The sequence below is a fragment of the Arachis ipaensis genome, chromosome B02 (assembly GCF_000816755.2).
Source record: "Arachis ipaensis cultivar K30076 chromosome B02, Araip1.1, whole genome shotgun sequence".
NCBI classification, from domain to species: domain Eukaryota; kingdom Viridiplantae; phylum Streptophyta; class Magnoliopsida; order Fabales; family Fabaceae; genus Arachis; species Arachis ipaensis.
This window is the reverse complement of record NC_029786.2, coordinates 85150670-85158023: the sequence shown is the minus strand read 5'-3', so window position 1 is coordinate 85158023 and position 7354 is coordinate 85150670. Positions and strand designations below refer to the sequence as shown.

Below are 7354 nucleotides of genomic sequence, written 5' to 3'. Positions count from 1 at the left end.
GTATAGTAACAATTAATGAATTAAATTTAAAGTTTAATTATGAATATGTGTTATTGATACCAAACCATCAATAATGTATTTTCATTAATAAAATTATGTCGGCATAAAATAAATGTTTAAAATAGATTTTTACTTCTAATTGTTTTACCGACTACCTACCTGACCATAGATAAATAGACTAATAAAACAATTTGTTTTAATCTTGTCGATAAAATAATTTACTAATGATTTGGCCTTCAGTAATTTCAAAAACAGAAATAAAGTGTTACATTGTCTTTTTTTTTTTGTTAAAATATATTAGGATCAATTAATATTTATTAGAATTATTTAGTATATCTGAATATTTATTATAAAATATTACGTTTTTATTATTACGATAACACTTATAAATATTCTTTTATATTGTATCATTCCAAACAACTTGAATACACTCAATAATACACAAATTCTTTCTCTAGTTTAGTCTCTTGTTTCTAACATGGTATCAGAGTCATGGTATCCTCCTTGAAGAAGATATGTTATTTTTCTTTTGGTGAAATCACCGTATTTTTCACATTTTTCCTCTATTCCATTTTTCTTGTCTTTTGTCACTTCTTTGATACTTTTTCACCTCACCGACTAGCCTATTCTTTCCGTCTTGTGTCTTTCCGAGTCGAATGATCAAACACCAATGTCATCTGCTGTTTACCTATTCTTATGGAGAAATCATATAGTTCTCGTTCTCTTTCGGCAGTTCCGTCTGCGTTTTCTCGTGGCAGTTCCGTCTGCGTTCCCTCGTGGTAGTTTCGTCCGCGTTCTCTTGTGACAGTTTTGTCTGTGTTTCTTTTTGGATGTTCCGTTTGCGTTTTCCTGTGGCAGTTCCGTTTGCGTTTTCTTGTGGCAGTTTCATCTGCGTTACCTTGTGGTAGTTCCGTCTGCATTTCCTTGTGGCAATTTTGTCTACGCTTCCTTCAGACAGTGGCAGTTCCGCCCGTGCTTTCTTCATGATTATATCTTTAAAAAATTGTTTATTTTCGATTAATTTCATTAATAAAATTACGTCGGCATAAAATAAATGTTTAAAATAGATTTTTACTTCTAATTGTTTACCGACTACCTACCTGACCATAGATAAATAGACTAATAAAACAATTTGTTTTAATCTTGCCGATAAAATAATTTACTAATGATTTGGCCTTCAGTAATTTCAAAAACGGAAATAAAGGAAATAATTGTCTTTTTTTTTTTGTTAAAATATATTAGGATCAATTAATATTTATTAGAATTATTTAGTATATCTGAATATTTATTATAAAATATTACGTTTTTATTATTACGATAACACTTATAAATATTCTTTTATATTGTATCATTCCAAACAACTTGAATACACTCAATAATACACAAATTCTTTCTCTAGTTTAGTCTCTTGTTTCTAACATGGTATCAGAGTCATGGTATCCTCCTTGAAGAAGATATGTTGTTTTTCTTTTAGTGAAATTACCGTATTTTTCACACTTTTCCTCTATTCTATCTTTCTTGTCTTTCGTCACTTCATTGATGCTTTTTCACCTCACCGACTAGCCTATTCTTTCTGTCTTGTGTCTTTCTGAGTTGAATGATCAAACACCAATGTCATCTGCTGTTTACCTAATCTTATGGAGAAATCATATAGTTTTCGCTATCTTTCGGTAGTTCCGTCTATGTTTCCTCATGGCAGTTCCGTCTGTGTTCTCTCATGGCAGTTCTGTCTGCGTTCTCTTGTGGCAGTTCCATCTGTATTTTCTTTTGGTAGTTTCGTTTGCGTTTCCTTGTGGCAGTTTTGTCTGCGTTTCCTTGTGGCAGTTTTGTCTGCGCTTCCTTCTGGCAATTTCGTCTGCACTTCCTTCAGACAGCGACAGTTCTATCTGTGCTTCCTTCAGATAGTGGCAGTTCTGTCTGTGCTTCCTTCAGAAAGTGGTAGTTCTGTCTGCGCTTCCTTCAGACAGCGGCAGTTCCGTCTGCGCTTCTTTCAAACAGTGGTATTTCCGTTTGTGCTTCCTTCTGGCAGCTCCGTCTGCGTCCGTTCTATTAGTTTATGCTTTTTTTATTTCATTGTTTTAAATAAATTTCAAATTCAAGTTGTCACTTGAGTTTGATGGGGATGTTAGAATATATTAGGATCAATTAGCATTTATTAGAATTATTTAGTATATCTGAATATTTATTATAGAATATTACGTCTTTATTATTATGATAGCACCTATAAATATCCTTTTATATTTTATCATTCCAGACAACTTGAATACACTTAATAATACACAAATCCTTTCTCTAGTTTAGTCTCTTGTTTCTAACACTTTTCTCATTAACAAAAACACTCTCTCTATCAAAATACTCTATTGCTGACAAAATAGTACCGAACTTTTGTTATTGACAAAATAATTCCTAAATAATTTCAAAATTTGATAAGCATATCTCTGTACTTGTCGGAGCACATCTCCGATGAGAATGATACTGAAATGGCCACTGTATTTTAATGATATAATAACTTTATTAATGTATAATACCTATGTATTAATTAAAAATACCACCCTAGAAAATCAAAACACCAACCCCTCTTTTTGGAACTTTAATCCCCTCTCTCCCCTCCCTCTCCAATGCACCCTCTCACTCTGAAACTATGTCTCAAGTTTCTCACTCTTTTTCGCTGACACCGTACGGTAGCTGTCTCGTCACCGGGTCCTCTATGTCTGCCAGCTTCTGCGCCGTCTGTTGCCTTCATCTGCGTCACATCATTCCTGCACTTTCGCTGATATCTCTGTAGCATCATCCCTGCACATTGTCTCCGCGCTTCCTTTGTCTGAGTTGAAGCTGCCATCTTGGTTCTGCCATGGCTCGCCTTTTCTGTCTCCACCTCTGCTTCTGCATGCTGTCTTTCTGCCGACTCAAGTTCGTCTTTGCGGGTCTGTTTCTCTACCATTGTCGATTATCTTCGTGATCTATCTTTCTCACTAAATCAATGGCCTTCAGTAATTTCAAAAACAGAAATAAAGTGTTACATTGTCTTTTTTTTTTGTTAAAATATATTATGATCAATTAATATTTATTAGAATTATTTAGTATATCTGAATATTTATTATAAAATATTACGTTTTTATTATTACAATAACATTTATAAATATTCTTTTATATTGTATCATTCCAGACAACTTGAATACACTCAATAATACACAAATTCTTTCTCCAGTTTAGTCTCTTGTTTTTAACATGGTATCAGAGTCATGGTATCCTCCTTGAAGAAGATATGTTGTTTTTCTTTTGGTGAAATCACCGTATTTTTCACATTTTTCCTCTATTCCATTTTTCTTGTCATTTGTCACTTCTTTGATACTTTTTCACCTCACCGACTAGCCTATTCTTTCCGTCTTGTGTCTTTCCGAGTCGAATGATCAAACACCAATGTCATCTGCTGTTTACCTATTCTTATGGAGAAATCATATAGTTCTTGTTCTCTTTCGACAGTTCCGTCTGCGTTTCCTCGTGGCAGCTCCGTCTGCGTTCCCTCGTGGTAGTTTCGTCCGCGTTCTCTTGTGGCAGTTTTGTATGTGTTTCTTTTTGGATGTTCCGTTTGCGTTTTTCTGTGGCAGTTCCGTTTGCATTTTCTTGTGGCAGTTTCATCTGCGTTACCTTGTGGTAGTTCCGTCTGCATTTCCTTGTGGCAATTTTGTCTACGCTTCCTTCAGACAGTGGCAGTTCTGCCCGTGCTTCGTGCTTACAGCGGCAGTTCCGTCTACGCTTCCTTCAGACAGCGGCAGCTCCGTCTGCGCTTCCATCAGACAGTGGCAGTTCTATCTGTGCTTCCTTCCAGTTGTTCCATCTGCGCTTCCTTCGTGTAAATTATTGCTATGCTACTCATACTACAGATGGAGTTCTCTTTTTTTGTGAGTTATTTTTTTATCTTTTAGTTTTTTTTTTTTTTTAAAACAAAATAGCTCAACACAATAAGGTGGAGTATTCAATAGAAGATAGAAACAGAAATAAAAGTTTAGAATGACAACTCCAATTCCTTCGTCCTCTCCACCCAAATACACTAAAAGTGAAAAATAAGCCAATCAACTATTTTTCCAGTGATCCTTGATCAAAGGCGATCCAACCAAATTTCGAAATGCTCTTTCATTGGTCCTTGTATTGTCCAAAGGCGTCTAACATCAACTAATTACACTATACCTACCACGAAACTCACGCAACAAACAAGTGGTATTTATTTTCAACATCCTTATTACACACCACACATACAATATCATTTTACTCAATTATACCCAATCTACTCAATCTATCCTTAGTATTAGTTCTATTAGCTAAGGCAAACCAAGTAAATAATTCAACTCCCGACACAACCAATCTTCTCCATATATCTTTAGTGAAACTAAACTTGCCATGTCTTATGATACTGTCTCTTCCTGTAACACTTGCACAAAGAAAATAGTAGTAGAGTATAGTTTTTTAAATTTTCATACCACAGTGACCTCTATATTTCTTAACAGCTTTGTCAATTGCAAGATACCATGTAATTCATTTAATAGTTCCAGTTTTCTTGGTATAGTAGTTTTCTTCTCCAATTGAAGTTCTAAACCCACTCTATCCCTCCCAAAATTCATATTCTCTTATGACAGATCTTTTTTTTTGTTTGAAACCAAAAAAAGCCTTAGAAATGTGCCTTTCAAAACTACCACACTATAGCCATAAATCTCCCAAGTTCCATTGACAACCCACTAATCATTTTCTTCCTCGCCTCCTTCTACATATGTCCACCTTTCTCCTTTGTATTAGTTTTCCATCCTAAAAATATTTTCATCCCACATTAGTAACATGTTTTTCAGACTCCACAAACTCCCATCCCACTCCTTCATTTTTTCAAATTCTTTTTACATCAAATTTTGTCGCAACGTGCTTCTTTGTCTCTATTAATCTTAACATATCCATCTTACAGCTTTTATTTTGTTATTTTATTTTACTTTTTTTGAAAAATTTTCACCAAACTTAATACTAACACCTCCTAATATCCTAATATTCCAGAACTAAAAATCATTTGAGTTCTTATTAAACATCTTTTTTCGATTCTTTGGTCTTCTCCTTCTTGCCTTATCCTTTTTCTTTGCCAATCTTTTTTTAATCGCTAAAGCTTCATTCTGCTTTTGCAAGATAGCCATAATACCATCATCGTTATACTGAATAATCCCTGACTCTGTGGCTAACTTCCATACTTCCCTGTTCGCATCCATGTCTTTCTCCCATCTCTTTCGTTCTTCCTCATTCTTCATAACATTGCTTGCATCCATGCCAGAGTTATTTGATTCCCCATCACTATGTTTTTCTTCTTTTGTATCTGAACATGCATCATCTAGAGCCATTGCTACAACTCTCAAGTTTGACTCATTGTGGCCCTCTTCAACTTGTGCTTCCTTACAACTGCCACACTCTTGATATTCTTCCCTTTGGTTCTGTATTTTGCTGCTTCCTTTCCCATCTGTTCGCAGCCTCTTAGATGTTCTAGCATTTATCTCCATTGACGACATAATGACTTGTTTTTCCTTTCTCAATATCGACCTCCCTGCATCTACGGCAAAAGAGACGTCCCCTTCACTTATCATGATCTGGGTCCTTGAACCATATTCGTTTCCATCCTCTTCCACCGTATCGCGACCACCATGCGCAACCTGAGCATTCCCTGGCTACGCCGCTGAATATGACGGATCGGGGATGCATTGTTATCACATATCCGTGTGTCACTGACTTGATCCATTTCTTAAGTGCACCTCAAGACTAGCCCATGCTTCATTCCTTGAGACTTGTCCAAAACCAGCCTATAGTCTCTTTCTTCATTTGGACTTATGATTTGTTGGCCCAAAATGCATGTTGAACTCTTTCTCATATGATTTGGTGTAATGGGCCTCACACTTCCACACATTATCTCATTATTATTAGTATTACTCTTTAAATTTGATCTTCCACCGATATACTCATAGCTATAACAGATTGTTCGATCAAAATCTTCACTAATCCTATCAAATCTCTTAGAATCCGCCCCTTAGTAACTCTCATTAATGCCTTTTGATTCGTTTCCTTTTTGAATTAGCTTTATTCCATTCATTCAAATCCATATCTGGAATTACTATCATACCCTTGTCCTTCTCATACTTTCTAACCACGTTCACCACTATCTCGGCCACCGCATCCCAACCCTTAAATGACGGCTTTCAGCTAGTATCACTAGGCTTTTCGTTCCCATTCTTTGAAGCATTATCTCTTCGTTCCATTACATGATTACACTCTAAGGATACGCCACTCCATATACCTCACTACCAATTTCTTTCACAAACACATCAAAACCACTAGTCCCAATTGTTATATGAATCCATTCATTGATCAAGTTCATTATACATGTATCAATCAACACACAACCAACACTAAAAGACTTGCACGATTCTGTCGCTTATCGCATTCAACCACTTCATGCCATTGACTCCTGATATTTCTAAACGCCTCCTCCAACTATACATGTAACGGAACTCCATAGCATTCTAGCCACACTCATCTCCACACTCTAAACATTGTTGCCTCATGGATAAGTCTGCTAGTCAAGATTGAAACTCCCATCATCAATATCACCATTGATGCTGCCTGTTAATCATATTAGAGGGTCACAAGAGCTCAAATTATAGATTTTTCATTGTTTTGTTTTTCCATGTTGCACAAACATAATGTGAGTATTGCATCCAAGGTAACAACATTTGTAATTTTGTAATGACGTAGCAGCAGTATGATATAATTTGTAATGAGCATATTTATATTTTACTACTAACAATTTATATATACATCTTTATCGTTTTCTTTTATTCTTCATTTATCAATATAATTTATTCATTTGTAATATGAATGCAAGTTATTTTTATTTAGGTATCCCATCTCCATCACATAATTATATTATGTATTGTATCATATATTTTTTATTGAAACGTGCATCTACATTTAAATACCTACCTTTTCATCAATATTTTATGAATATCATCAATATTTTTTGTTCAAATTTGATAAGCAAATAGCATAACCAACATTGGTTCTTACATTAAAGCATTCAATTATTCAATTAGGTCATAATAAAGCTAGAATATTTAAGATATTTTCTATTCAACCAAGCATACTCTTAAAATTGTGAAAACATTGTTTATTCATATATCTAATCGTTTTTTACATTCCCGTACATACCATGAGATAATTCACTAGTAGAAGTATAGGATTGTACTCTGTAGATTAATCCAAATATATTGTATTTGCTTTTCAAGCACTTTTTCCAAGGATTTTTTTTTTATTAAATTTTATGTGTGATTGTCAG

At 34.7% G+C, this 7354-nt stretch overlaps 1 long non-coding RNA gene across 1 annotated transcript in view; it reads right to left on the bottom strand.

The window, feature by feature from the left end:
- LOC110268942 overlaps positions 1-7354 on the bottom strand; it is a 24222-nt gene that overhangs the window by 7883 nt on the left and 8985 nt on the right. The window contains exon 2 of the long non-coding RNA XR_002357721.1: positions 6532-6542. This is a non-coding gene — a long non-coding RNA (uncharacterized LOC110268942). The remainder of the gene's footprint in view (positions 1-6531; positions 6543-7354) is intronic.